Source organism: Hypanus sabinus, chromosome 16, assembly GCF_030144855.1.
Source record: "Hypanus sabinus isolate sHypSab1 chromosome 16, sHypSab1.hap1, whole genome shotgun sequence".
NCBI lineage: Eukaryota > Metazoa > Chordata > Chondrichthyes > Myliobatiformes > Dasyatidae > Hypanus > Hypanus sabinus.
This window is the reverse complement of record NC_082721.1, coordinates 82,301,854-82,323,222: the sequence shown is the minus strand read 5'-3', so window position 1 is coordinate 82,323,222 and position 21,369 is coordinate 82,301,854. Positions and strand designations below refer to the sequence as shown.

The window sequence follows — 21,369 nt, the reverse complement described above, 5'->3', positions numbered from 1 at the left end:
ACAATGCCAGCCTATGTACACACACAGCACAGTTAAAGCACAGTAAAACTCCATGACACTGGCATTATTTTGTCCATATTTACAGCGTTGTTGAAGATAATCACAGACTTCATCTGAAATGGGAGCTCAGAAACAGCTGCTCCTCTGGTGTCTCGTCATGCTTCAATCATCTCTGACAGTGAATTCTAGGAAGCCAATTTCTTTTACCAAAAATAGTCGACTTCTGTAGATAACCACTTTAATCAGAACTTGTTCAAATTATTAACTCTTTGATGACAAGTTCCTCTTTTTCTTCAAATAAGCTATCTTTACTTTCCTGGAAGTTAAAAAAAAACCCATTAAGGGTCTCAATGGGATTTATTTTACAGAAGTTGCTGGGTCTGGAAGACCTGAGTTATATGGAAAGATTGAACAGGTTCCTGTAGGAGTTATCCTTTCTTCAGAATAAGTTCTTTGTTGGATATCTTCAGTATCATGGAAAAGCTGTTCAAACAGATTTTGTGGAATGACTGAAATAGCCAAGCTGGTGTCCAATTCCACTTTAATTAATTCACTTCTAGCGTAAACCATGTTGCTTGTCTACTGTTAGATTTTACTTTATAAATCTCAGGTCTACTTAGCCCTGGACAAGAGAAAATCTGCAGATGCTGGGTTCTCTTGTTTGTGATTCGAATATTACTCTGGATGCTGCCTGGACTGCTGAATTCCTCCAGCATGTTGTGGGTGTTAGTCCTGTGTCACTCTCATTATTATCAGATTTTTTTATCAAAAGGATTCAGATTACTGCTTTTTTTGAAACTGCAATTTAATTTTTTATCTTTTTCTCTTTCGTGTTTTTTTGCTTTTTTCTACCTGACATACTCTTTGTATGTGTCCAATTTTGTGCCTTTTCTGCAAGATTCACCTTTAAGCCTGAATTGGTCTGGTGTATGTGAGACCCTGTCACAAAGGTGACATGATTTGTTCAGCCAGGCCGGTTGCTGTTTAAACATTACAGTTTTCTTCATGCTCACCTTCATTCCTGACTGCAATTTAATTGCATCTCTGCCTGCTGTTTCCATTGACACAGTAATTTTAACTGCTCTTTTAAATGTAAATTGTACTTCTCTTAGGAGTCGTTTTTGAATGTTTGCTTGTAAGATTCCACAAACTAATCATTGGATTGAGAATGCTCAGAGAATCTCATCAATTCAGATACATACACTGACATGGAGTCCCCTTCCGTTTAATTCTGCTCCTGAAACTTAAAGTGTTCTCCAATCAACAATTATTTTGGTTCTAAATGTTCCTGCATTACTTTCATGATATCAGCAAAGCTCATTTCGGCTGGTTTAGTTGGAACAGTCAGACTCCTAACTAAACTGTATGCCTTTCCACCCAATGCACTCAGCAAAACTGGCACCCACTTCTCATTGAATATTTCATCTGCTTCAAAATACTGCTCAACTCGCTCAGATTACAAAATACCGTTGCCTCTTGTGCAATCTAATGTGTTAATCTTTCCAATGCAGCCAGGCACTTCTGCTCTTGTTTTTAAATTTATTCTTATTATCACCCAGTGCTCACTGTTTATAAACCCACGAATACATCTGTTTCCTGCCTTTTCTTTAACTCATTCATCTCTTTCTCCTTTACTGAAGAGACATGCACTGCGCTATTTATTTAACTTGAGTGTACTTCTGTGTTTCAGCAGGTAGGCAGTCATTTCAAGTTTGTTTAAAACTTCCTTGTCACCACAGTTATGATTTGTAATCCAGAAAATGAAAACTAATTGTAAGGAAAATGAAGTCACCAAGAAAGCAAGTCTAGCTTTGTTTTTACTTTGAGTGAATATATAACCAGTAATGAACTATACAAACAACAAAGCATGCTCAATCAAACAATATATCTACAATATTACTCAAATATTGGTTAGGCCTCCGTTAGTCTCGATAGACCATGGATTTGCGCCTTGGAAAGTTTCCAGGGCACAAGCCTGGGCAGGGTTTTTTTTATGGAAGACCGGCAGTTGCCCAAGCTGCAAGTCTCCCCTCTCCACGCCACCAATGTTTTCCAAGGGATGGGCATTAGGACCCATACAACTTGGCACCAGTGTTGTCGCAGAGCAATGTGTGGTTAGGTGCCCTGATCAAAGACACACACACAGCTTCAGCCAAGGCTCAAACTAGTAACTTTCAGATAACTAGACAAATGCCTTAACCACCTGGCCACGCACCAACACCAAATATTACAGAAATATTAAATACACAACACCAACCAACACACCCAGAGATGGACTGAAGATAGCATGCCGGTGTCACCACCCATTCCAGGGCCAACCTAGCACAACAACACAGAAAACAACAAACAACAAAGCAACAACAGCAAAACATGACCCATTCTTCCCCGTCCCCCAACCATCTCGCACCCATCCACACACACAGATAGTTCTCCAAGCTATGGGTTCACAGACAATGGGCCCTGACTTACCTCACAGACTTGTAGATCTCTTGCATACTGGGGCTTCAGCTTTCAGGCCTTGACTTCTGTACCTTCAACCAATCTTCAGTCGATCTGGACCTCCAATCAAATTTCAGGCTTCAGTCTCCAATGTTGACCCAGGTCTCACCAATGATAAGGACCATGGATGAGAGCCCAAGCTCCAGGCCTCGAATACCAGACTTGCCCCAAAAGCTAAGCCTTGAACGGTGGTGTCATCAATGACAGGACCCTGAATGTATTTCGCCAGTGTGCCAGCCCAAAATCCAACCACGCCCATATAACTGGCCTTTGAATGCAGAGCGGAGGCTAAGACACTGTCCTGTTCTCGAATGACCCCACATCCAGGTCCCTAAACCATAACCTGGCCCCTAACCACTTCCTCTGACCAAACAACATCTCTGTACCTGTTTATCAGGTTTAAATCTCAAAGTTCAAAGTTCAAAATGATCGTCAAGGTATAAACAACCATAAACAACCTTGAGATTCATCTTCTTGCAGGCACCCACAAAACAAAGAAAAACAATAGGATCCACAAGAAAACCACACATAAGAAAGATCGACGAGCATACATTGTGCAAAAGAGGACAAATCGCGCAAGTAGTGAAATAAACAAATAATGACGAGAACATGAGATGCATAGTCCCTGAAAGTGAGCCCACAGCTGCAGAATCAGCTCAGTGCTGAGGCCAGTGAAGCCCGTCAAGGAGCCTAATCGCTGTACGGCAGCCTAGTGGTGTGGGACCCGAGACTGCTGCAACTCAGCCCAATGTTAGGAGCGAGAAGAGAGAGAGGCAGGTCAAACGCCAGCAGACAGTACTGAATCTATAGATTTGCTGAGTATGTCCACAGGAAAACAAATCTCAGGGTTGCATGTGATGACATATATGTATTCTGAGAATAAAATTTACTTTGAACTTTTATGCTTCTTTTTTTTTAAATCTCTTGCCAAAAGAGAACGTTTCCTACAGTGGGGGAGCCTAGGACCAGAAGGCACAAGCTCAGAATAGAAGGATATCCATCTAGAACAGAGATGAGGAGGAATTTCTTCAGCCGGAGTGGTGAATCTGTGGAATTCATTGTCACAGGCAGATATGAAGGCCAAGTCACTGGGTATATTTAAAGTGGAGGTTGATAGGTTGTTGGGAATCAAAGATTAAGGGGAGAAGGAAGGTGAATGGTGTTGCATGGGATAATAAATGCTGGAATGGAGGAGCAGGCTTGATGGAGCAAATTCTGCTCCTATGTTTTATGGTGTTTTGGTCTAAAATGGACAATTTCTCATTGTCTCACATTCAACCACATTTGCTCACTCAACATATCCACAGTATCCTTTCCCAGCAGCCTTGGTCATTTTCCGACCAATCTATGTACAATCAGCGAATTGATCAAGCTTACCTTTGAACCTTTTTCTCTAAGAGAGACCTTACCACTGATCCAGTGTCGTAGCAGTCTTTATATCTTGCTAAGCAGAAAAAGGCTGATTGAAATATCAGTGGTTTTCATTGCCACAGAACATAATGCTGATAGCTGAACAATTTTCATGCAACAATTCATGGGGTTATCGCTGAATCAACATTGTGGCTGACTTCTTTGTGAGGAAGATGGATTTGCATAGCCAACTCAGACTAAGCATTAAGTCAAAGTAAAATTTATTATCAGTGCACATATATCGCCATATGCAATTCTGAGATTTATTTTCTTGTGAGCGTACTCAACAAACCTATTGAATAGTAACTAAAGCAGGATCAATGAAAGATCAACCAGAGTGCAGAAGACAACAAACTGTGCAAATAAATAACAATAAATAATGAGAACATGAGGTAACAAGATAAAGAGTCCTTAGAGTGAGATCATTGGTTGTACGAACATTTTGATGTTGGGACAAGTGAGTGTAGTTAATCCCATTGTTTAAGTGCCTGATGGTTGATGGGTAGCAACTGTTCTTGAACCTGGTGGTATGAGTCCTGAGGCTCTTGTACTTTCTACCTGATGGCAGCAGTGAGAAAAGAACAAGGCCTGGGAGATGAGGATCTCTGATGATGGATGCTGCTTTCCCGTGACAGTGTTTATTATAAATGTGCTCAATGCTTGGGAGGACTCTACCCATACTGGGCCGAATCCACTACCTTTTGTAGTATTTTCCGTTCAAAGGCAGAGGACTGCCCTATTTCCCCACACTGTCATTAAACAAGGTAGTCAACTACCAGAAGTGCCTAATATATATCTTTTTCCTTTAAAATTTTAAATGCATTTTCTTTAATACCCAATATTCAGTCTCGATACAGTGAATACATTGTCCACCCCTCTGCCTCCATGGATGCGACCTGACCTGTTGAGATCCTCGAGCAGTTTGATTTTTTTTTGGTATCAGTTTACAGTATTTGTGCTGTTTTGTGTCAACCTCCCCGAAATCTTACTCATTGTGTTTTTTCCTTCACTATAAAGTTGATCAGTCTTGCCATTAACGTGCACATCTCTGGCCATGGTCCAGAGGTGTGTGTCTCACAGGGTGTGGAGACCAGTGTGCGTGAGGTGAGGAAAGCATGTCGGAGAGTGAGCTCAGTTGTTTAGCCTGGATTTCAGAGCTGATGGGCAGACTCAAAAAATCATGAGCCATTAATTTTGTAGCTTGTCGCTCAAAGCTATAAAGAAGGCAAGACTGGGGTTATATTTCATTATGAGTTTGAGGAGATTTGGCATATAGCCAAAAACACACTCAAATTTCTGCAGAGGTAGAAATGGAGAGCATTCCAACAGGCTGTGTCACTGTCTATAAGGGAGGACAGCTACTGCACAGGATCGAAGTAAGCTGCAGAGAGTTGTAAACTCAGTCAGATCCACCGTGGGCACTGGTCTGCATAACATCCAGGACATCTTCAAGGAACAATGACTTGAAAAGGCGGCAACCATCACTAAGGGTCCCCACCACCTAGGACATGCCCTCTTCTCATTGTTATCATCAGGGAGGAGGTACAGGAGCCTGAAGGCACACACTCAGTGATTCAGGAATGGCTTCTTCCCCTCTGCCATCTGATTTCTGAATGGACATTGGACCCATGAGCACTACCTCACTACTTATTATCATTTCTATTTTTGCACTACTTATTTAGCTATTTATATATATGTGTGTATATATATATATACTGTAATTAAGTTTCTCTTTCTATTATTATGCATTGCATTGCCGCAAAGTTACCAAATTTTACAACATATGCAGCTGAAATTATACCTAATTCTGATTCTGAAAGTTATTATTCTACTTTCCATTCAATGCATACTTTACCAGAGTGCAACTTCATGCCCACTGACAATATCATTCAGTCAAAATATCAGCTCAAACACATGTTTGCATGAAGCACGGTATTTTCCCTTCAGAGGAACAGTGAAATTATACTCAGTGGCCATTTATTAGGCACATCTGCTCATTAATGCAAATATCTAATCAGCCAATCATGGGCAGCAACTCGTTGGCTGTATAAAAGCATGCCAACATGGTCAAGAGATTCAGTTATTGTTCAGACCAAGCACCAGAAAGGGGAAGGAATATGATCTGAGTGACTTTGACTGTGGAATGATTGTTGATGCAGGCAGGAAGGTTTGAGTATCTCATAAACTGCTGATTTCCTGGAATTTTCATTCATGGCAGTCTCTAGAGTTTACAGAGAGATAAACAAAAAGAAAAATACTTTGAACAGCGGTTCTGTGGGTGAAAACTCTGTTAATGAGAGAGTTCTGGGGAAAATGGCCAGACTGGTTCAAGCTAACAGGAAGGTGACTAACTCAAATAACAGCATGTTACAACAGTGGTGTGCAGAAGAGCATCTCTGAACACACAACATGTCGAACCTTGAAATGGATTGGCTACAGCAGCAGAAGACCACAAGCATACATTCAGTGGCCACCTTGTCAGGTAAGTGACCTCTGAATGTACATTAGAGTGTTTAGGGGAAAATTAATAAAATTAAATTCTAATCAAATTGCTACAATTTTACAACAGGAGCATGAACTAAGTTTCCTAATTCCCCTTTATAGTACTTGTATAGAGACATAATCAAGAAAAATCAGAAATACTATCAATATTATCAATGTATTTGTATTGTCACTATATACAACCCTGGGATTCACTTTCTTGTGGGAAATCACTAAAAATACAAGAAGCACAATGAAAGACTGCACCCAACAAGACAGACAACAAGCGGTGTGCAAAAAAAACAAAAAATGAAAATGCGAATGAAAAGAAAAAAAGTAAAATAATAAGCAATAAATATCAAGAACCTGAGATGAAGAGTCCTTGAAAGTGAGTTCATAGGTTGTGTGAACAGTTCAGTAATGGGGCAAGTGATGTTGAGTGAAGTTATCTCTTCTAGTTCAGGAGCCTGGTAGTTGGGGGGAATATCTGTTCCTGAACCTGATGGTGTGGATCCTAAGACTCCTGTATCTTCTTCCTGATGACAGCAGCATGAAGAGAGCATGATCTGGGTGGTGGTGGTTCCAATGAAGGATGCTGCTTTCCTACGATAACACAAGTTACAACTAATCATTACTCATCACGTGGTTAATTTATGCATGTTACTTGCTTGCTCATATCCTTAAAGTGTACTAATCTGTCATTAAACCACAAATCAGACATGGTAAAAGCAGTACAAATGTTTCCTGTACCTTGAAGCAGATAGTATTGGTCATCGACAGAGGTTCAATACATCCAGAAACCTCACTCAAAGTCAGCAGTAAAGTTAACATAATCATATCACGAGGAAAGTTCTAAATATCAAAACCAAACACATTCCCCCATCCGTCACAGATTCAAAGAAAGACAGCACATCACATTCTGAAATGATGAACAGATTTTAGTAAATGCTCAGCAGAGTCTGGAAAGTACTAACATAAAACTAATTATGAAAGCACATTGGTGTCGCATGAAGAAAGTTGCTGGAAAGAACTACAGGTAGGTATGAAGTAGTACTGGTAGATATGGGACACGGGAGACATCACATTGAAACTCCTTTGGAGGAAGAGGACTGCTTGACCCAATGCTACATTACATTTTATGTGCTATAGATTAAAGGACAATTCCATATTTACAACACATCCACAGTGTTTTCCTTGAATTACACACAAACTTTCCATCTCCCACTTCACACCCACGCCACAGAGACCTAACTGACTTTTAATCAGCATTGTCAGGTCTTCCCATCAACTGTGATTCATGGCTCCTAGGAAAACCATTGTTCAGAACTGCATTTTAAATTTAATCTACAGTCTATATTCAGATCTGAAGATTTCTGGCTGTAGTTGCTGAAGTTATTTGCTGTATGTGCTAACCCCAAAAAATGCTTGAACACACAAAGTCATCAAAAAGTAAAAGACATTCTTTCTACTTACGTTCTCCTTGCAGTGACTAAGTCAACAGAACAGGATTCACTTGGAAGACTTGGAAATTAGGAGACAGATCTATGGCACAGCATAAGAGGCAGATATTTCACAGTAAATCAGTTATTACATTGAAACTTCAATAGCTTGAAATAACATTTGTAATAGTAATGTCCTCATTTTCTGTGTCCCATCTCATGATGAACTTTGTTAGTGTCTTTCAAAGAGTTTATATATACTGGATGTATACCCATTCAACATTAACAACCACTTCCATTTATCTATTCCCTGCGACAGAGCAAAAAACATTTACAGCTGTTTTACAGAAGTATTACGGAGCAAAGTTTGACGTGAAACTACATAAGGAGATACTAGAGTGGATGATTAAAAGTTTGGCCAAAGCCGCAAACTTAAGGGGAAAGAGTCAGTTTGCTGGACAAATAGAAGTCTGAATGTTTCCACAGGTCCTCCAAGAGGACCACAACCTTGTTCAATGATTTGGAGGCTTGCATGCCTCAATGACCCAGAGAGCTATGTTGGCAGGAGTCAGGGGTTTATGGTTTGGTTGTTGGAGGGTCACCTGTGCCAAACAGGTCACAGGGTAGAGGCCAGACTAAGAATGGTCCACTGGTCCTCCAGGTTCAGGGGTTCAGCTCTGGGCTAACAATCCTGACTGGTCGAGCAAAGCTGTTACAGAAACAGCAATGGTGAAACCTTCTACATCTGATGGGAATAAGCAGTTGATGTTTCAGGCTGAGACACTTCATCAGGTCCTGAAGAAGGGTCTTGGCCTGAAATGTTGACTTTTTATTCTATTTCATAAATGCTGTCTGACCTGCTGAGCTCCTCCACCACAATATATGTACTACTCTAGATATCCAGCAACTGCTGTACCTCTTGCGTACTTCTACATCTGAGTGCGACAGTATTCCTGAGTCTCCACCCAGGAATTGTATGATCGAAAGCAGTAAAAACCGAGCCACTGGCACGTTGGAGGAAGCCCTGAAGGCCAGCCGAGATGGAGGACCTTCATTGCTGCTCCAAAGCCCGTGGCATAATGGGCAGTAAGTAGGTAGGTAGGTTGCCAGAGGTAAAACAACCAAATTCAGATTTGATCCAGAGGCCAAATGAGTGGAGTACAGTTATCTAAGAAGGTTGAGGCAGTAAAGAAAGAACAGGACATAAGGGCACAATTTGCCTTCTTCTTTAAAATCTACAACTGTCTGATGACATCTTGACCACTCAGTAGAAAGTTGGAAGCACTTCAGTCTTGTTTGTCTTAGAAACACAGAAAGATTTAGCATAGAATCATTCCCTTCAGCTCAGCCATGTCCACCATCTACTCCCATCCTGATTTATCTAATGTTTAGTCCTCCTCACACTGTCATTAACTCTTCCAGATTCTACCAATCACATGCACATTTACAATACCAGTCAACCTATCAATGGGCACATTTTTAGGAAGTGAGAGGAAACACAGCACTCAGAGGAAACCCACATGATCACAGGGAGAACATGCAAACTCCAAATGTGTGTATACACAGTAGTGTGCAAAGGTCTTAGGCACACGTATACAACTAGGCTGCCTACGACTTTTGGACAGTACTGTGGTAATATTATGTATTACACTGTACTGCTACCACAAATATACAAATTTCATGACATATGTGAGTTTGATAAACCTGAATATGATATGGTTCTCTATTGTGGACTGAGAGTGGGAAGGAGACAGGGAGAGAGGAATCATGGTTGGGAAAAGGGGAAGGAAGAGGAGGTGGAGCATAAAAATCCAGAGGGATATTCTGTACAGTCAATAAAGCAACTGTTTCAAATCAAATGAACTTGACTGAACTCTTAGGGCTGTGCGTGCCTGCACACGTGCCACACAACCCTCCAGCACTCCTTCTCTGCCACCTGTACCGCACCCCTCCCACAGCACTCCACCCTCGCCATTCTCAACATCATTTGCTCTCATCAGATTTACAAGCTCACTCTCCACTCCATGTTGACAAATACAGTAATGTGCAAAAGTCTGAGACACCCTTGTTATATACGTATATGTGTATATATAAATCGCCTGTGGCTTTTGCACAGTACTGCGTGTATAACAGGATCAGTTGACAGCTTGTTAGGCACTAGCCAATGTTTACTTGCAGGGATGTGACAGATGCTGAAACGTTTAAATTAACAATTGGCAGGGTAGACAAAGGGAAGTGATAACCCACAGAATTCAAGAGAAAATCGGACCCAGGAAATGAAGTGTTGGTCTTACAGAATCAAAATCAGGTTTAGTATCACTGGCATATTTTGTGAAATCGTGAATGGATGGAGGATATTTGAACTCTCCCTCTGGAGGTTGTGGACATTGTACCTGTTGAAATATTCAAGACCAAAGTCAATAGTTTTTTTGTACTGCTACTGACGTTGCACATTACAATTGGTTATATTTCTATTCTGCATAGTCCTCTCTGCACATTGGCTTTGATTCAACAGGGTTGAAGGAAACCTGCATTACATTATTCAGGCAACACACACAAAATGCTGGAGGACTCAGCAAGCCAGGCAGCATCTATAGAAAAGAGTACAGTCGACGTGTCGGACCAAGACCCTTCATCAGGATTCATATACAGTATTATTCACATAGGATATAGGTGATTAAATCCCTCTTTAACCTTTCACCTGGGATATTCATCCAAGCACATGTTGATATAAAATTCTCAGCACTCTTGAAGACTACTGAGACCTATTCTGTGTCCAGGTAACATTTGTCTCTGAAGTTTTCATTTTCTGCTTCATGCTTACTTTCTCCCATAGACTGGAACTCAAGCAGTGCATATTGCGAGGGAGGAAGGAAACCCAGCTGAAACTTTTAGTTGTCTTTGATCTAAGTATAAACTTTGCATTGACTTCTGATTCACACCTTTCTGCAGCAAAGGGGCTTCTTTGAATTGGTTACCAAATAATTTTATTTTAAGTAATATTCTCAGTTATTTCAATGAAGTTTCATGAAGTCTTGCCACATTGATAGTTGTATGTTCTTGCTATATTTCCCATGGTTCAAGTCAACAACCAGTCCCAATAAGAGCTATAATAACCTTGGTTTCATGTTATTAGATTAGATTAGATTCAACTTTATTGTCATTGTGTCGAGTACAGATACAAAGCCAATGAAACACAATTATCATCTAACCAGAAGTGCAAAGAATAGTGTTATTTACAAAATGACTGCGAATAAAAAGTAAGTGCTACAACACACAAATGTAAAAGTACTGAAACAGTACAATATGGGCACAATACTGCCTAGCGCTGTGATGTGAGGTTCAGCAGGGTCACAGCCTCAGGGAAGAAGCTCTTCTTGTGCCTGCTGGTGCAGAAGCGGAGGCTCCTGTAGCACCTACTGGATGGGAGGATAGTAAAAGGCCCATGGTTAGGGTGAGATGCTTTTTGCCCTGCCCAGGCAGTGTTTATGGCAGATGCTCTCAATAGTGAGCAATTGGTTTTATGTGCTCACCACTGTCTTTTACAGTTTAAGGTTGTACATAGGGCTCACATGTCTAAAACTAAACTGTCGTGGTTTTATCCTGACATTAGCCCTGTTTGTGACAAGTGTAAAGGGGGCGAGGCTTCTCTTATCCATATGTACTGGGCTTGTCCTAGTCTAGAGAAATTCTGAAGAGAAATTTTTTTATCTTTATCCCATATTCTTAATTCGCTCTTAGAACCTAATCCTCTGATTGCTCTTTTCGGTACCTTGGGTGAGGCAGACATGAATCCAACTAAACGTTGAACATTATCTTTTCCCTCTCTTTTGGCTAGACACTTAATTCTCCTCAGGTGAAGAGATGTTGCCCCACCCACTAATGCTCAATGGCTTAATGATATTATGTCCTGTTTGGACCTGGAAAAAATTCATTACTCACTCCTCAATTCAGACATAAAATTTCAAAAGGTGTGGGGACCTTTTCTTGAATACTTCCATAACTACTCTTTAGATTAAGTTTAATCTTTTTAATCCCTTACTTTCAGCTTTTTTTTTCTCTCTGTAAGTTTTACGGTTTCTTTTTGATGGAAATTACATTATAGTTTTGGCAGAAAGCATTATTATTCTTTTTTTAAATTTATATTTACAGATTTGTAGGATCAAATGCTCTGATTAATTTTTTTAACATATTGTAATGGTTGGCCTGGAGTTTCATAGTGGGAGGGAGCAGAGGATACTAACTTTATATGATTTTATTCTGGGTGCTGTTTCCTTATTGTTATGAATTATATAATTGTAAAGTTTATTTTGCACTGTATTTATCTTCTCTTTGTTGTTGGGGTTTTTGTTTGTAGTCGGTTTGTAGAAATGCATAAAAAAATTAATTTGAAAAATAGTGGGCAATTGGTGCCGATAATCCGCTGGGCAGTATTCACCACCCACTGGAGTGCTTTGCGGTCCGATATAGGACAATTACCATACCAAATTGAGATGCAGTTGGTGAGTATGCTCTCAATGGTGCAGTGGTAAAAGTCCTTCAGTATCCTGGGACAGAGGTGAGATTTCTTGATACTCCACAGGAAATAAAGGCACTGTTGTGCCTTTTTGATCAGGATGGAGGAGTTCAGGGACCAGATGAGATCATCGGAAATGTGGATATCAAGTAATTTGAAGCATGGTACACAGTCCATTACAGCTCCGTTGATGTAGATGGGGACGTGAGTGTGGCTCCTAGGATGCCTGAAGTCCACAATGATCTCTTTGGTCTTCTGGGTGTTAAGGGCCAGGTTGTTATCGGCACACCACACAGTCAGGTGCTGGACCTCATCCCTGTAGGCCGTCTCATGTGGGCAGTCATAATTCTTCCTCTGGTACTCCTCCCTCTCACCTTCCTTCCATGTTCTTCTGTCCTCTCCTATCAGATTCTCCCCTCTCCAGCCCTTTATCTCTTTCACCAATCAAATTCCCAGCTCTTTACTTCACCCCTCTCCCTCCCAGTTTCACCTATCGCCTGCCACTTTGTGCTTCTTCCTTCCCTCCCCCCACCTTCTTATTCTAACTTCTCCCCTTCCTTTCCAGTCTTGATGAAGGGTCTCAGCTCAAAACATTGACTATTTACTCTTTTCTCTACATGCTGTTGTGTATGTGGCCTGGTTACACAACAATGTTATTAATAAAAACACTGGAGACAGGAGCTAAGTTTCATGGTTCTTTACTGGCAGACTCCGAACTCAGCACACATGTACAGAACAATACGCGCCTAACAGAGCATGCTCAATACGTGCCTAATAGTGCATGCAATGATGTGTCCCTACAACATAAAGTAGTCCCTTATTATACCGTAGGCCATACAGAACACTCCTCCCCTTTTATTTTAATAGTGTATCTACTTTGTTTTACTGGGGCACTATGCTAAACAAATATGCTTACTCTTAACATACAAACGCCTAACATTTGTTTACTTAGTAACTTAATAATATCAAATTATAACAAGCCTTTTTTTTTACTTTTGGTCTAAGACCCATTTATAACTCAAGTCTATGGGAGGGTCTTCTCTGCCTCTTCGGGTAATGTCTGTCAACAAACTTGTTTGTTTTAATACAGATTTCAATATAAAAGTCATGAAAAGTTGACCTCTGAGCATAGGGAGTTAAGAAGATGTGCACTTCCAACTTGCTAAGAGTTCTAGGAAGCAGATCGCCTCTGTATAATGAAGACTCCTCTGTGCAGCTGTCCTAGATATATATACATCTTTGTGCTATCAGTTGTCTCCCTTACCCATATCTCATTTGATCCAGCTGAGCTAATTACACAGCCAATCTTCGTATTCTCCTTAGATTCCAAATAGATAGCCTGACTTTAATGATACCATCACTTATCATAATATAACTTTCCATCTTCTATTTATGCTTCATATCTTTTTGCTGATGATTCAGCAGGAGTGCTGGGAAGATGCTCAGGAGAAGATGGAGATGCTGGTCTTTTCGGAGATTTAGGCTTATTGAGAGTTCGTAGATCTTCCATTATCTGTTCATCTGTTAACAAGTAATTTAACTGCGCAGGTGCAGGTTTTTGTCTTTTGTCTGTAATTGGAATAGGGTCATTAGGTCTCCTCCTTAGTTTCCTAGTCATTATTGGCTTTACTTCCATAGAATTTCCTGTGAGTTCCATTGTTAGCCTATCATTCTCAATTAACTTTTTATTTTCTTCTATCTCAATCTTTTTATCTTCAAATTCTTTCACTGCTGCTTTCTTCTCTTAAATATAATTCCTTCCCACTTGTTCTGTCTCCAGTTGCAGAAAAAAGTCTGCATTTCGAATTCTGTCCTTGTATTGTTGATCTAGTTTCTTCATCCTTTTCTGATACTCCTGCAAAGTGCCTTCCTGTAAGTGCAGTAGCTGTCTCTTGAGAGATGTCAATTTCTCCTGGTACATCTGCTCTTTAAATTCCAGGTAGTCTTCATCATCCTGCTTATTGGCAATATCTGTCTCACTTGCATCCTCTGTATCTTCATCTGAGTTGCAGCCACAGATACTGCGTTCGTCCTCATCGTCGACACCGGCAAGCTCCTCCTCATCGCCATAATAGTTGACAATGGGTGAGAGGAGAGCTGTGGACATCTTCCCCACCGATATGCCCTCCTTTGTTGGCATGTCTAGTGCCTTGATGGTGTGCCAATCCATCTGATTCATTCCCGTCCCAGCAACAGTGGTCCTCCATTTCTCAATACATAGAGGTTCAGCTGCTGTGTTTCATCTCTGTAGGTCACTGTCACTTTAATTTTACCTTTGGGATGCATTTTCTGTCCTGTGTAAGTATTTAGCTGTAGTTTAGTTCATTTCAGAGGTATGTGAGAAAACACTCATTTGTAGTCATGTACAGAGATCACTGTTAAAGCTGAGCCCGTGTCCAACTCCATTTTCAGTATCACACCTGCCACTTGTGGAGCTATCCTTATTACTCTTCGATCATTTGTTTCTTTCACGCTGTGGAGTTGCCGACAAGACAATTCACTTTCGTCGGAGTCGTTTTCATCAGAACTGCCTTCTTTCATTTTGTGTACCTTGTTGTATTTTCCTTCCTGGGGTTTCTTGTTTCTCTGTATTTTGCCCTTTTTCTGCTGTTGACTAGCTTTGCATACTCTGCCAATGTGGCGCTGTTTGCCACAGTTTCTGCATTCTTTGTCTTTAAACCAATAGTCATCAAGGTCATTTGACCTGTTCCCACAATGGTAACATTTCTTTCCTCATTTCTATTCAGTGACATTTTATTTGTGGCATATTCCAGAGATTTTTGTTGTACCTTGGAAGTGCCCCATGCCGCTGTTTCCGTTGATATTGCAATGTTTAGCACTTTTTCAAATGTAAGGTCTGTTTCACACAGAAGCATCTTCTGTGTGGTTTCACAGTGCATGCCACACTCTAACCTGTCCTCAATGCATCCAATAGACCAGCTCCAAATTGACAATGTTCTGATAATTTCTGCAATTCAGCACAATATTCAGAAATGCTTTCACTTTTGCTCTGATTCCAATTGTGAAATTCAAATCTTTCAGCAACGACCAGTGGTTTGGGGTTTAAATGCTGTTGGAGAATGTCTACTATCTGCCTGAAGATTTTGTCAGCTGGTTTTTCAGGGGTTAACAAACTCCGTAGCAGGCCGTATGTTTTTGCTCCCATCATACTGAGTAAGACACTGGCTTTCTTTTCATCCTTAATACCATTAGCCTCACAATATAACTCCATTCTCTCAGTGTAAGTTGCCCAGTCTTCAATGCCACTATCAAATGCTGTAACGGTTCCAATCATCACCATCTTTATTATGTTAATTAAGCTCCGTTCTCCCCTTATTTTCCTTTCTGACTCACATGTCCTTTTTACTAGTGCCACAAGCGCACTCCATCTGTGTGTGTGTGTGGGGGGGGGGGGGCTCTTTTTTGTCTCCCTTCTGGGGCAGGCAGACTCTCAGCCCCTGGGGGCCAGCGCCAGGCTGTGGTCTCGCCCGGACGTGCTGCGGCTCCAACTGTGTCTCTTGGTCTACCTGCCGTTCCTGACCCCAGCTGTGCTCCCGCTTCCTTTCAGACTCGTGGCCTTGCTCTGCCTCCTTCCCCCCACTCCTTGGCTCATTCCTTGCACTCTTCTTCCAAGTGTCGTCATCAATTAAAGCACGGCATTCCAATATGACGTAGGTTCATTAACCTCATCGCCAATTTGTTGCGTATGTGGCCTGGTTACACAACAATGTTATTAATAAAAACACTGTAGACGGGAGCTAAGTTTCATGGTTCTTTACTGGCAGAATCCAAACTCAGCACACACGTACAGATCAATACACGCCTAATAGCGCATGCAACAATGTGTCCCTACAACATAATGTAGTCCCTTATTCTACTGTAGGCCATACAATACAGATGCTGCCTGACCTGATGAATTCCTCCAGCATTTTGTGTGTGTGTTGCTTTGTCATAACTGTCATTGTGTTGAAGATTTGTGTCTGGTGTGCTGATATCTTGTTTACCTTAATGAGTTCTGTCAGTTTGCAACATTTCTTGGATAACACTCTGTGACCTTTCAACTTTAGTGCTTCAGAGTGGCTGGCACCTTGGACACAGGGCCTCAGGATGGCTTTGGATTGCTTGGTTGGGAGCACACAGTAGCCCAGAATAAACAGAGGAAGCAATGTGCTACCTCCCAAAGTACTTACCCACCCCACCGCCCCCAATTAGGAACCTCTTGCCCATCTCAGGAAGAGCCAGTAGTTTGCACATTGGCCTCCACAGAACCCACAAAAACTGGAGTGGAAATAAGCCATCTCCATCCCCAAGGTGCTTTTTGCACTAAAATGCATGCACACCAGCCACTCTCTGTCATTAACACAAACAAAACCTCTCTCTAACATTACCTGATCCTTTGCCCTCAACACTGAGATTTAAACACTCAGTGACCACTTTATTAGGTATGTCCCATATGTCTGTGGTCTCTTGCTGCTGTAGCCCATCCACTTCAAGGTTTAACATGCTGTGCATTCAGAGATGTTCTTCTGCACACCACTGCGGTAGTGTGTGGTCATTTGAATTACTGTCACCTTCCTGTCAGCTAGAACCACTCTGGCCATTCTCTTCTGACCTCTCTCATTAACAAGATGTTTTTGCCAACAGAACTGCTGCTTACTGGATGTTTTTTTTCTGTTTTTCATATGTTTCTCTGTAAACTCCAGAGACTGTTGTACATGAAAATCCCAGGCAATCAGCAGTTTTTGAGATACTCAAACCACCCCATCTGACACCAACAATCATTCCATGGTCAAAGACGCTTATATCACATTTCTTCCCCATTCTGATGCTTGGTCTGACAGCAACTGAACCTCTTGATCATGTCTGCATGCTTTAATGCCACCTGATTGGTTGATTAGATATTTGCATCAGCAAGTAGGTGTGCCTGATAAAGTGGCCACTCAGTGTATATTTTCTCTTATGGGAAATGGCTGCTTCTCAACCAAATTGAACTCCCCCCCCCCCCACCCCACACCTTGCCTACTCCTCTGAAAGACATTCTGTTGATAGACTTTAGGCAGGAACTGTCGGCGGTCAGAGAATCACTATTGGATAACAGCATCAGATACACTCAGCTATTCTTAGCAGTGGTCTGTGATCCACTGTGTCTGCTCAAGTCAGAGATTGTCAAAAGGTTCAGATATGATTTTCCTGGCAGACACATTCAGCAGTGGGAAAGGCGTGGAACTGCTAGCAAGTAAATAATTTCTGGCCCCCATTTCTTGGTGACACTGAATGAAGGTTATTTTTAGTAGAAATGCTCAAATGGAGTGGAACCTTTTTTTTTGTGATGGTATCTGATATGTGGAGCTCTTTTATGAACAGACCACCACAGGATGACATGCACTGCGTGCTCTTACACCAACAGCACGACTCCATTTAAGGATCAGTGAACTGACAGAGCAAAGTATGTCTGAAAAACAGTTGAAAACAGCTATTAGGCTTTGAATGGTACCTCTTGCTGTCAATCAGATTGTACCAAGAGAGACACTGAATGGGTTTCCTGCCTTCTAAGAGCCCAGACGCTCTGGAGCCAGCTGCATTGCTCTCTAATTGCCCCCACCTGAGCTGCAGGTCTGACCTGCACATTAACTCCACCAACCCTATCTCCTTCAAAATCTGTTACTGGTAGTTCTGAACTCTATGATCGCCCCCCACATTGGGATCTTTTCAGAGAAAAGTCGTGGGCTTTTAATACTCATTGTGTGTAACTTTATTTCCTGGCCTCAGCTGTGAGCAGAACAACTCTGATATTAAATCATTAACCCTTGTCTTTGATTTCCATTCAATAAAATTTTTAATATCATGTACTGAAGATCTGTTCTTAAATGGGTCAAAGATGATTTTATGGACCTCGAATATCTTTCACCATTTTAGTACAATGTTTTCCTGCTATGTCAGATATATTAATCAGAATCAGAAGCAGGTTTAATATCACTGGCATATGACATGAAATTTGTTGCCTTCGCAGCAGCAAAGCCATAGACTACAGAATAATAGAGAAAATAAAACAAACTGAATTACAGGAAGTATATAGATATTAAATAGTTAAATTAAAATAAGTAGTGCAAAAAATAGAAGTAAAAAAGTAGTGAGGTGGTGTTCATGGGTTTAATGTCCATTTAGGAATCGATGGCAGAGGGGAAGAAGTTGTTCCTGAATCGTGAGTGAGTGCCTTCAGGTTTCTGTACCTCCTTCCAGAATGTAACAATGGGAAAAGGGCATGTCCTGGGTGATGGAGGTCCTTGATGATGGAAGCCACTTTTCTGAGGCACCGCTCCTTGAAGATATCTTGGATACTACTAAGGCTAGTACTCATATGGGAGCTGACTAACTTTACAACTTTCTGTAACTGCTTTCGATCTTGTGCAGTGGCACACCACACCATCCCCCCTTACCAGACGGTGATGCAGCCTGTCAGAATGCTCTTCACAGTATTAAGATTACTTCTTTCTCATATTTCCTTAAGCATAGCGGTGAGCATGATGTTATTACAGCACCAGTGACCCGGGTTCAATCCTGCCTCTGTCTCTAAGGAGTTTGTATGTTCTCCCTTGTCCACATGGGTTTCATCCATGTGCTCCAGTTCCCTCCCACATTCCAAAGATGTACAGGTTAGGGATAGTAAGCTGTGTGCGTGCTCTGTTGGTGCTGGAAGCACAGCAATACTTGCAGACTGCCCACAGAACATCTAGGGCTGTGTTGCTCGACACACTTCCCTGAATATTGCAATGCATGTGTAACAAATAGAGCTCATGTTTAGAAGTAGCTGGAGGCTGTTCAGCCCATTGGATCAAAGTCATTGAACATTGACTTCTCTAACTTCCGTTAATACCCCTCCTCCCCTTCTTACCCCATCCCTGACATATTTAGTTGTTTGCCTGTTCTCCATCTCCCTCTGGTGCTCCCCCCCTTTCTTTCTCCTGAGGCCTCCCGTCCCATGATCCTTTCCCTTCTCCAGCTCTGTATCACTTTCGCCAATCACCTTTCCAGTTCCTAGCTTCATCCCACCCCCTCCGGTCTTCTCCTATCATTTCGCATTTCCCCCTCCCCCCACTATTTTCAAATCTCTTACTATCTTTCCTTTCGGTAAGTCCTGACGAAGGGTCTCGGCCCGAAACATTGACAGCGCTTCTCCTTATAGATGCTGCCTGGCCTGCTGTGTTCCACCGGCATTTTGTGTGTGTTGTTGTTTGAATTTCCAGCATCTGCAGATTTCCTTGTGTTTGCCATTGGATCTATGTCAGTTTTCAGAGCAATCCTATGGATCACAGTTCTCCTATTTTCCCCCTCTAACCTGCCACTCATCCATCAATTCTTCCTCAATTCTCCGACCCTCCATCTTCACTCAGGGTGATATACACCAGTCAGCTAAGTTACCACCAGCATACCTTTGGGATGTGGGATGGGTCGGGAGCACCCGGCGAAACATCTTATGCTCACATGGAGAATGTGTGAACTCCATACAACCCTGGAGGGCAGAATCAATCCAGGGTCTCCAGAGCTACCGTATGAAACAGCAGCAGCACTACCCACCGTGCTGCCTGCCGTTGGATTGGCCCTTCCTGCCTGTCCATGTTTTCTTGGTTGAGTGTAACATCCTAGTTTCAAGTACCTATCACAGGCAGGGAGGAGGATCGGGAGCCTCTGCACCCGAGCAGTCTCTCTCCTCTTGATGGTGAGTCCACTGACCAGTGGAACTTGAGAACTCAGACAAGCAAGAGTGACATCGAAACAGCGGGCTGTTGGCCTCCCCACTTGCTGTGGCAGGAGAGATTATTTCTCTCTGTCCCTCGCTAAGAGCCTGTCTAAGATGTCAAAGTGTTGGGATGGTCATCAGTTTTTGAGGGACTCCAGATCTGGGGGGGGGGGGGGCTTTCTTATTACTTGCATGGTGGGTGGTTGATGTTTTTGCTGGAGCAAGTGAGGGAGGAGAGGAGGAAGGATTTGGTGCTTTTGCTGCTGCTCGTGCGTAGGAGGGGAGAGGGGGCTTTGGGGGTTCTAACGTTTTCCATCATTCATTCTTTGGTGTTGTTTATTTCTCATGGATGCCTGTGAAGAGTAAGAATTTCAGGTTGTATACTGTATGCATTCTCTGATATTAAATTGGACCATTGAACCATTGTTCTCACAAACATTGCATTGTTCCCATTGCTGACGTTCACCGTCCTTATGAGCTTAGCAGTCGCAGGAACAGTTCGTTTGTTTTGCGGCTCAGAGAAGCCGGATCATGAACTCAAGCCTACTGGGCCGGGAATATTAGCCCGGACTCTTGGCTTAAAGGAAACAATTCCAGCAAACTTTTGACCATAACATTCCCTGCCGTCCCACACCCATCCTGGATTCTGCAAAAGAAGATTTTTGAAGCTGCTCTTTATTTATGTGATTTTTAAGCTGTGTGCGATGTCCCACCCTTTGTCCTTTAGCAAAGGAGAACTGACCTCCAGTTACCCCCTCCCCCCCCACTTCCCCCACACAGCAGGGACAGACACAGGATGGTAAGCTTTACTCGGACCTGGTCTCACACAAACGGTTCATTGTTCCCCCTGGTCACATTGCTCGTCCTGTTCCTGCAGTCATTAGGAGTTGGGCAGTCATTTGAAACGGTTAAACGCAGAACAGCTGCAAGTGTTTTAGACAAAAAAATAAATTTGGGAAAAAATATGTTTCCTGTCCTCTGGTCTGGAAGTTTAACTTGGCAAGGTCCCATTTCTTTGTGCTTCACCACTCAGTACAGTGGAGGGGAATATTAATTCAGCAACACCAGCAAACCAAAAAAGTTAGTAATCTTTAACAAAAAACTGCTTGGATGTTAACTGCAAGCAGCAAACCACCCTGGAGACAAGAATCAATATTGAACCACTCCCTATTAGTTCATACTTGTCATCTTCACCTCTGCTTGTCACCTTCACCTCTGGATTGAGCAAGAGGCCAGAGGGGCTATATCAGTTGCAGTCTGAAGTGACACGGCATCTGTCTTGTGTT

At 42.0% G+C, this 21,369-nt stretch overlaps 1 long non-coding RNA gene and 1 pseudogene across 1 annotated transcript in view; both read right to left on the bottom strand.

Annotated features, from left to right (window-relative positions):
- Positions 1 to 21,369, bottom strand: part of LOC132405880 (uncharacterized) — a 36,596-nt gene that overhangs the window by 1,146 nt on the left and 14,081 nt on the right. Inside the window, exons 2-3 of the long non-coding RNA XR_009515990.1 lie at positions 7,864 to 7,932; positions 6,757 to 6,993 (exon numbers count right to left, since the gene is read on the bottom strand). This is a non-coding gene — a long non-coding RNA (uncharacterized LOC132405880). The remainder of the gene's footprint in view (positions 1 to 6,756; positions 6,994 to 7,863; positions 7,933 to 21,369) is intronic.
- On the bottom strand, positions 13,517 to 14,455 carry LOC132405879 (sin3 histone deacetylase corepressor complex component SDS3-like; annotated as a pseudogene).